The following is a 10,396-nucleotide window of genomic DNA, read 5'->3' on the forward strand; positions in this document are numbered from 1 at the left end:
AGGGTTGGAAGGGACCTCAAGAGGTCATCTAGTCCAACCCCCTCCTCAAAGCAGGACCAATTCCCAACTAAATCATCCCAGCCAGGGCTTTGTCAAGCCGGGCCTTAAAAACCTCCAAGGAAGGAGACTCCACCACCTCCCTAGGTAACGCATTCCAGTGCTTCACCACCCTCCTAGTGAAATAGTGTTTCCTAATATCCAACCTGGACCTCCCCCACTGCAACTTGAGACCATTGCTCCTTGTTCTGTCATCTGCCACCACTGAGAACAACCGAGCTCCATCCTCTTTGGAACCCCCCTTCACGTAGTTGAAGGCTGCTATCAAATCCCCCCTCATTCTTCTCTTCTGGAGACTAAACAATCCCAGTTCCCTCAGCCTCTCCTCAAAAGTCATGTGCTCCAGACCCCTAATCATTTTTGTTGCTCTCCGCTGGACTCTTTCCAATTTTTCCACATCCTTCTTGTTGTGTGGGGCCTGTCGGAGAAAAACAGAGTTCTCACTATTTGTTTAGGTACAGCAAGTCAGATGCTTTATTAACTCTCACAATTGCCCAGAGGGAGAGAGCTAAGCACGTCTCTCCCAGGTAACTAATTACAGCAAGCATTTATACCTTTCATTACAGAAATAACGAGGGACAGCTGCGTTTTGTTTATACATAGGCCATCTTGATATCTCATTTCTTCACTTGTTTTGACTCTTGCCAACATACAATATTTTCTATACCTTATCTACACAAGGTCTTCTACACCTTATCTATACCAGGTCATAATGACTTCTTACACAGTTCTTTCTCACCCACCTCACACATTCCTCGCTTCTACAAATCTCGCGTTATTAGGGTTACAGTTAGCCTAACTCTTGCTAACGAACTGTCATTCATTGCATCCCCTTCCTGTCAGCTCTTTCTCTGCTTCCACAGGCCCAAAACTGGACACAGTATTCTAGATGAGGCCTCACCAATGTCGAATAAAGGGGAACGATCACGTTCCTCGATCTGCTGGCAATGCCCCTACTTATACAGCCCAAAATGCCGTTAGCCTTCTTGGCAACAAGAGCACACTGTTGACTCATATCCAGCTTCTCGTCCACTGTGACCCCTAGGTCCTTTTCTTCAGAACTGCTACCTAGCCATTCGGTCCCTAGTCTGTAGCAGTGCATGGGATTCTTCCGTCCTAAGTGCAGGACTCTGCACTTGTCCTTGTTGAACTTCATCAGGTTTTTTTTGGCCCAATCCTCTAATTTGTCTAGGTCCCTCTGTATCCGATCCCTACCCTCTAGCGTATCTACCACGCCTCCTAGTTTAGTGTCATCTGCAAACTTGCTGAGAGTGCAGTCCACACCATCCTCCAGATCATTAATAAAGATATTAAACAAAACCGGCCCCAGGACCGACCCTTGGGGCACTACTCCGCTTGAAACCGGCTGCCGACTAGACATGGAGCCATTGATCACTACCCGTTGAGCCCGACGATCCAGCCAGCTTTCTATCCACCTTACAGTCCATTCATCCAGCCCATACTTCTTTAACTTGGTGGCAAGAATACTGTGGGAGAGCGTATCAAAAGCTTTGCTAAAGTCAAGGAATAACACATCCACTGCTTTCCCCTCATCCACAGAGCCGGTTCCATCACTTTCCCTTTTAGTGAGTGCCAGGGGGATCCATTTCCCCTTCCACTAGCTCCCCATTTACAGTGAGCCAGAACAGTACCTGCAGCAGGGAGCGGGAGTTCCTGAAGGCCTCAGAGGCGCAGCACCTGCAGTGTCTCAGGCACGTGGCGTAAGTGCAGGATGATGCAGAGCTGGTGCATCATTTTGGCCCTGACGTCCTCCTGCTGCAAGGGAACGAGAACCTGTCAGAGACTCAAAGGCCCCGAGGAATCAGGGGGAATTAAGGGAACCTGGAACCAGCAGTATTTCCACCCAGCACCTGCCCATCAATGAGAGATGAATTCACCTCCTGAACCCCAAAATGGAGTCTTCTTGTCCTTTCTAGAAACATCCAGAGCCAACCCCCCTCCTTGTAGGGTGAGCTCCTGCTACCTCCTGCTCAGTGCCCTTCACAGACATTCCACCTCCAAACCACAGCTAAAGTCATCAGAACCCTCTTCTCCACCCCGACACAGGTTGGGCTGGGAGGCGGCTCTAACAGGGTGTGCAGGAGGGATTCTGACAGCAGTGAAGTGGGTTGCAGGGAGGTTGAGATCTTGACCCAAGTCATCCCAGACACTAATGCTAAGTCACACAATGGCAGCATCTACTGTCAGTGGGGTCCAAGCACTATTTCAACCCCACAGTTTTGGATCAACTCCCCACAAGGGGAGGTGAAGAGAACCAACAGCACCACACACACACACACACACACACACACACACACACACACACACACACACACACACCACTCCTGGTGGTGTGAGGGGAACAAGAGAAAGGACAAAAGAAGTAAGAGATGAAGAGAAAGGAAGGAGGGATGGAGGAAAAGGTAAAACGAAAAGGACAAACCCTAGTGTCCCCAGTGATTCTACGGGACAAAATTCCAGGGAGGGAATAAATTCTGCCACCTTAAACTACTGTTTTCCATGCCGAGAATTCAGCTGGCACCAGATGGATCAGACTGAGCAGGTTCCAAAACCTCTTGGAGGCTCTTACCTTCTAATTTTCAAGTAAAATCAGTAAAAGGAAAGGAGAAAACTCGAAAGAGGCTCCTGCTCGCACTTAAATACGTGAACCCTAATACTCTCTCAGTCCTCAAAAAGAAACCTCGAGAAGCAGACTTGCTGAAGCAAAGCCACAGGGGTCTCTGAGGTTTCGCTGGTCGTAAGCCCCTGTCCTCCCTGGCTGAAGACAGCATCTCTCTCTGAGGTCACCACCTCCCTAACACCTTTGACCAGTACGCTGAGGTCCTTGAAAAAGCCTTTGTGATATCACTGCCACACCCAACCAAACCCTAAAGTGCTCATGTCCTGCTGCTTGCCTGACACTTTGAAGGTTTGAGCTACGCTCTGTGGATCACACCACAAAATTCGTCTTCATTCTAGGAAGCAAGCTAGCTAGACAGTAAAACATCAGAGGCTGCTCCCAATACTACACTCAGTGTTTCCAAAATTTGTAGACGTTATGGCCACAAGAGACCTTTAGAGCATCTCATCTAAGCCCCTGCATATCATAGGCCTCCTGTATAGTACAATAGCTACTTTTTGGGCACACACATTCCAGAAAGGCATCTAGTCTTCATTCAATGACATCAAGAGATGGAGAATCCACCACTTTCCCTTTTAGTGAGTGCCAGGGGGCTCCATTTCGCCTTCCACTAGCTCCCCATTTACAGTGAGACAGAGCAGTACCTGCAGCAGGGAGCAGGAGATGCTGAAGGCATCAGAGGCGCAGCCCCTGCAATGTCTCAGGCACCTGGCGCAAGTGGCGGATAATGCGGGTGCATCACTTTGGCCGTGACGTCCTCCTCCTGCAAGGGAACGAGAACCTGTCAGAGACTCAAACGCCCCGAGGAATCAGGGGGAATTAAGGGCACCTGGAACCAGCAGTATTTCCACTCAGCACCTGCCAACCACTGAGGGATGAATTCACCTCCTGAACCCCAGAATGGAGTCTTCTTGTCCTTTCTAGTAACCTCCAGTGCCAACCCCCCTCCTTCTAGGGTGAGCTCCTGCTTCCTCCCACTCAGTGTTCTTGACAGCTGTTCCACCTCCAAACCAAACCTCAAGTTATCAGAACCCTCTTGTCCACCCCCAACCAGGTTGGGCATGGAGGCGGCTCTAGCGGGGGGGCCGGAAGGAATTCTGCCAGAAGTGAAGAGGTTGAGGGGAGGTTGAGATCTTGCCCCAAGTCATCCCAGACACTAATGCTAAGACACAGGATGGCAGCATCTTGTGTCAGTGGAGTCCAAGCACTATTTCAACCCCACAGTTTTAGAGGAACTTCCCACAAGGAGAGGTGAAGAGAACCCCCAGCAATACACACACAGACACACAAACACACACCACTCCTGGTGGTGGGAGGGGAACAAGAGAAAGGACAAAAGAAGTAAGAGATGAAGAAAAAGGAAGGAGGGATGGAGGAAAAGGTAAAATGAAAAGGACAAACGCTAATATCCCTAGTGATTCTACGGGATAAAATACAAGGGACGGAATAAAATTCTGCCACCTTGAACTAGTGTTTCCCATGCCTAGAATTCAGCTGGCACCAGATGGATCAGACTGTGGAGGTTCCAAAACCTCTTGGAGGCTCTTACCTTCTCAACAGGGAAGTCTGTTTTCATAGAATCATAGAATATCAGAGTTGGAAGGGACCTCAAGAAGTCATCTAGTCCAACCCCATGCTCAGAGCAGGACCAATTCCCAGCTAAATCATCCCAGCCAGGTCTTTGTCAAGCCGGGCCTTAAAAACCTCCAAGGAAGGAGACTCCATTTTTTTTCCCCATCTTATATGGAACCAATCACCAGAGACCCCAACCATCGAAAAATCCCCAAATGTGCTTTGTTGCTTCTAACTAATTTCTAGTAAAATCAGTAAAAGGAAAGGAGAAAACTCGAAAGAGGCTCCTGCTCACACTCACATACGTGAACCCTAATACTCTGTCAGTCCTCAAAGAGAGACCTCGAGAAGGAGACTTGCTAAAGCAAAACCACAGGGGTCTCTGAGGTTTCCCTGGCCCTGTGCTCCTGTCATGCCTGGCTCATGTCAGCATCTCTCTCTGAGGTCACCACCTCCCTAACACCTTTGAGCAATTCACCTCCTCAACCCCAGAATGGAGTCTTCTTGTCCTTTCTAGTAACCTCCAGTGCCAACCCCACTCCTTGTAGGATGAGCTCCTGCTACCTCCAGCTCAGTGCCCTTGACAGCTGTTCCACCTCCAAACCACAGCTCAAGTTATCAGAACCCTCTTCTCCACCCCCAACCAGGTTGGGCATCGAGGCGGCTCTAGCGGGGGGGCAGGAGGGATTCTGCCAGAAGTGAAGTGGGAAGAGAAAGGAAGGAGGGATGGAGGAAAAGGTAAAACGAAAAGGACAAAACCTAATCTCCCCAGTGATTCCACGGGACAAAATCCCAGGGAGGGAATAAAATTCTGCCACCTTGAGCTAGTGTTTTCCATGCCTAGAATTCAGCTGGCACCAGGTGGATCAGACTGAAAAGGTTACAAACCTCTCCGAGGCTCTTAACTTCTTAACAGGGACGTCTGTTTTCTAGTAAAATCAGTAAAGAGAAAGGAGAAATCTCGAAAGAGGCTCCTGCTCGCACTCACATACGTCAGCCCTAATACTCTCTCAGTCCTCAAGAGAAACCTCGAGAAGGAGACTTGCTGAAGCAAAGCCACAGGGGTCTCTGAGGTTTCCCTGGCCATGCGCCCCTGTCCTGCCTCGCTGATGGCAGCATCTCTCTCTGAGGTTACCACCTCCCTAACACCTTTGACCAATATGCTGAGGTCCTGCAAAAGACCTTTGTGATATCACTGCCACCAATCAAACCCTTAAGTGCTAGTGTCCTGCTGCTGGCCTGACACTATGAAGGTTTGAGCTACTCTCTGTGGATCACCCCACTCAATGCATCCTCATTCTAGGAAGCAAGCGGGCTAGACAGTAAAACATCAGAGGCTGCTCCCAATGCTACACTCAGTGTTTCCAAAATTAGTAGACTTTATGGTCAGAAGAGACCTTTAGAGCATCTAATCTAAGCCCCTGCATATCATAGGCTTCCTGTATAGTACAATAGTTACTCTTTGGGCACACACATTCCAGAAAGGCATCTAGTCTTCATTCAATGACATCAAGAGATGGAGAATCCACCACTTTCCCTTTTAGTGAGTGCCAGGGGGTTCCATTTCCCCTTCCACTAGCACCCCATTTACAGTGAGCCAGAGCAGTACCTGTAGCAGGGAGTGGGAGTTGCTGATGTCCACAGAGGCACAGCCCTTGCAGTGTCAACTTCCCACAAGGGGAGGTGAAGAGCACCCCGAGCAACACACACAAACACACACACCACTCCTGGTGGTGGGAGGGGAACAAGAGAAAGCAAGGAGGGATGGAGGAAAAGGTAAAATGAAAAGGACAAACCCTAATGTCCCCAGTGATTCTATGGCACAAAAACCAAGGTGGGCTATAAAATTCTGCCACCTTGAACTAGTGTTTTCCATGCCTAGAATTCAGCTGGCAACAGATGGATCAGACTGCAGACTGAGCAGGTTAAAAACCTCTCCAAGGTTCTTACCTTCTCAACAGGCACATCTGTTTTCTAGTAAAATCAATAAAAGGAGAAACTCGAAAGAGGTTCCTCCTCGCACTCACATACTTGAACCCTAATACTCTCTGAGTCCTAAAAAGGGAGACCTCGAGAAGGAGACTTGCTAAAGCAAAGCCAAAGGGGTCTCTGAGGTTTCCCTGGTCCTGCGCTACTGTCCTGCCTGGCTGATGTCAGCATCTCTCTCTCAGGTAACCACCTCCCTAACACCTTTGACCCATAGGCTGAGGTCCAGGATAAGGCCTTTGTGATATCACTGCCACACCCAACCAAACCCTAAGGTGCTAATGTCCTGCTACTGGCCTGACACTTTGAAGGTTTGAGCTACTCTCTGTGGATCACCCCACTCAATGCATCCTCATTCTAGGAAGCAAGCGGGCTAGACAGTAAAACATCAGAGGCTGCTCCCAATACTACACTCAGTGTTTCCAAAATTTGTAGACTTTATGGCCACAAGAGACATTTAGAGCATCTCATCTAAGCCCCTGCATATCATAGGCCTCCTGTATAGTACAATAGTTACTTTTTGGGCACACACATTCCAGAAAGGCATCTAGTCTTCATTCAATGACATCAAGAGATGGAGAATCCACCACTTTCCCTTTTAGTGAGTGCCAGGGGGCTTCATTTCCCCTTCCACTAGCTCGCCATTTACAGGGAGACAGAGCAGTACCTGCAGCAGGGAGCGGGAGTTGCTGAAGGCCTCAGAGGCGCAGCCCCTGCAGTGTCTCAGGCACCTGGCACAAGTGGCGGATGATGCGGGTGCATCACTTTGGCCGTGACGTCCTCCTCCTGCAAGGGAACGAGAACCTGTCAGAGACTCAAACGCCCCGAGGAATCAGGGGGAATTAAGGGCACCTGGAACCAGCAGTATTTAAACTGACTACCTGCCCACCACTGAGGGATGAATTCACCTCCTGAAACCCAGAATGGAGTCTTCTTGTCCTTTCTAGTATCCTCCAGTGCCAAACCCCCTCCTTGTAGGATTAGCTCCTGCTACCTCCCCCTCAGTGTTCTTCACAGCTGTTCCACCTCCAAACCAAACCTCAAGTTATCAGAACCCTCTTCTGCACCCCCAACCAGGTTGGGCATCGAGGCGGCTCTAGCGGGGGGGCAGGAGGGATTCTGCCAGAAGTGAAGTGGGTTGAGGGGAGGTTGAGATCTTGCCCCAAGTCATCCCAGACACTAATGCTAAGCCACAGGATGGCAGCATCTAGTGTCAGTGGAGTCCAAGCACTATTTCAACCATACAGTTTTGGATGAACTCCCCACAAGGGGAGGTGAAGAGCACCCCCAGCAACACACACACAAACACACACAGACACCACTCCTGGTGGTGAAAGGGGAACAGGAGAAAGGACAAAAGAAGTAAGAGATGAAGAGAAAGGAAGGAGGGATGGAGGAAAAGGTAAAACGAAAAGGACAAACCCTAATGTCCCCAGTGATTCTACGGGACAAAATCCCAGGGAGGGAATAAAATTCTGACATCTTAAACTACTGTTTTCCATGCCTAGAATTCAGCTGGCACCAGATGGATCAGACTGAGCAGGTTCCAAAACCTCTTGGAGGCTCTTACCTTCTAAATAGGGACGTCTGTTTTCTAGTAAAATCCGTCAAAAGGAAAGGAGAAAACTCGAAAGAGGCTCCTGCTCACACTCACATACGTCAACCCTAACACTCTCTCAGTCCTCAAAGAGAGACCTCGAGAAGGAGACTTGCTGAAGCAAAGCCACAGGGGTCTCTGAGGTTTCCCTGGCCCTGTGCTCCTGTCCTGCCAGGCTGATGTCAGCATCTCTCTCGGAGGTCACCACCTCCCTAACACCTTTGACCAATAGGCTGACGTCCTGCAAAAGGCCTTTGTGATAACACTGCCACACCCACCCTTCCCCGGAAGTGCTAATGTCCTGTTGCTGGGCTGACACTTTGAAGGTTTCAGCTACTCTCTGTGGATCACCCCACTCAATGCCTGTTCATTCTAGGAAGCAAGCCGGCTAGACGGTAAAACATCAGAGGCTGCTCCCAATGCTACACTCAGTGTTTCCAAAATTAGGGGACTTTATGGCCAGAAGAGACCTTTAGAGCATCTCATCTAACCCCTTGCATACCATAGGCTTGCTGTATAGTACAATAGTTACTTTTTGGGCACACACATTGCAGAAAGGCATCTAGTCTTCCTTCAATGACATCAAGAGATGGAGAATCCACCACTTTCCCTTTTAGTGAGTGCCAGGGGGCTCCATTTCCCCTTCCACTAGCTCGCCATTTACAGGGAGACAGAGCAGTACCTGCAGCAGGGAGCGGGAGTTGCTGAAGGCCTCAGAGGCGCAGCCCCTGCAGTGTCTCAGGCACCTGGCGCAAGTGGCGGATGATGCGGGTGCATCGCTTTGGCCGTGACGTCCTCCTCCTGCAAGGGAACGAGAACCTGTCAGAGACTCAAATGCCCCGAGGAATCAGGGGCAATTAAGAACACCTGGAACCAGCAGTATTTACACCCAGCACCTGCCCACCACTGAGGGATGAATTCACCTCCTGAACCCCAGAATGGAGTCGTCTTCTCCTTTCTAGTAATCTCCAGTGCCAACCCCCGTCCTTGTAGGGTGAGCTCCTGCTACCTCCCCCTCAGTGCCCTTGACAGCTGTTCCACCTCCAAACCACAGCTCAAGTTATCAGAACCCTCTTCTCCACCCCCACCCAGGTTGGGCAGGGAGGCGGCTCTAGCAGGGGGGGCAGGTGGGATTCTGGCAGCAGTGAAGTGGGTTGCGGGGAGGTTGAGATCTTGCCCCAAGTCATCCCAGACACTAATGCTAAACCACACGATGGCAGCATCTAGTGTCAGTGAAGTCCAAGCACTATTTCAACTATACAGTTTTGGATGAACTCCCCACAAGGGGAGGTGAAGAGCACCCCCAGCAACACACACACAAACACACACACACAAACCATTCCCGGTGGTGGGAGGGGAACAGGAGAAAGGACAAAAGAAGTAAGAGATGAAGAGAAAGGAAGGAGGGAGGGAGGAAAAGGTAAAACGAAAAGGACAAACACTAATGTCCCCAGTGATTCTACGGGACAAAATCACAGGGAGGGAATAAAATTCTGCCACCTTGAACTAGTGTTTTCCATGCTTAGAATTCAGCTGGCACCAGGTGGATCAGACTGAACAGGATACAAACCTCTCCGAGGCACTTACTTTCCTCAAAGAGAGACCTCAAGGAGGAGACTTGCTGAAGCAAAGCCAGAGGGGTCTCTGAGGTTTCCCTGGCCCTCATGTCAGCATCTCTCTCTGATGTCAGCATCTCTCTCTGAGGTCACCACCTCCCTAACACATTTGACCAATAAGCTGACGTCCTGCAAAAGGCCTTTGTGATGTCACTGCCACACCCAACCAAACCCTGAAGTGCTAATGTCCTCCTGCTGGCCTGAGACTTTGAAGGTTTGAGCTACTCTGTGTGAATCACCCCACTCAATGGGTCTTCATTCTAGGAAGCAAGCCGGCTAGACAATAAAACATCAGAGGCTGCTCCCAATGCTACACTCCGTGTTTCCAAAATTACTACACTTTATGGCCAGAAGAGACCTTTAGAGCATCTAATCTAAGCCCCTGCATATCATGGGCTTCCTGTATAGTACAATAGTTACTTTTTGGGTACAAACATTCCAGAAAGGTATCTAGTCTAAATTAAATGACATTAAGAGATGGAGAATCCATCACTTTCCCTTTTAGTGAGTGCCAGGGGGCTCCATTTCCCCTTCCACTAGCTCCCCATTTACAGTGAGCCAGAGCAGTACCTGCAGCAGGGAGCGGGAGTTCCTGAAGGCCTCAGAGGCGCAGCCCGTGCAGTGTCTCAGGCACGTGGCGTAAGTGCAGGATGATGCGGATCTGGTGCATCATTTTGGCCGTGACGTCCTCCTGCTGCAAGGGAACGAGAACCTGTCAGAGACTCAAACGCCCCGAGGAATCAGGGGGAATTAAGGGAACCTGGAACCAGCAGTATTTCCACCCAGCACCTGCCCATCAATGAGAGATGAATTCACCTCCTGAACCCCAAAATGGAGTCTTCTTGTCCTTTCTAGAAACCTCCAGAGCCAACCCCCCTCCTTGTAGGGTGAGCTCCTGCTACCTCCTGCTCAGTGCCCTTCACAGAT

The 10,396-nt window shown here is 49.8% G+C and overlaps 1 long non-coding RNA gene across 1 annotated transcript; it reads right to left on the reverse strand.

Moving 5' to 3' along the window:
- Positions 1–203: 203 nt before the first annotated feature.
- Positions 204–7,052, reverse strand: LOC135978416 (uncharacterized). Its single transcript, XR_010595806.1, has 4 exons — positions 6,924–7,052; positions 3,343–3,461; positions 1,710–1,833; positions 204–475 (listed from the first exon to the last, which is right to left on the reverse strand). It is a non-coding gene; the product is annotated as an uncharacterized LOC135978416 (long non-coding RNA).
- Positions 7,053–10,396: the final 3,344 nt, after the last annotated feature.

Source organism: Chrysemys picta, unplaced genomic scaffold (genome assembly GCF_011386835.1).
Source record: "Chrysemys picta bellii isolate R12L10 unplaced genomic scaffold, ASM1138683v2 scaf250, whole genome shotgun sequence".
Taxonomy (NCBI): domain Eukaryota; kingdom Metazoa; phylum Chordata; order Testudines; family Emydidae; genus Chrysemys; species Chrysemys picta.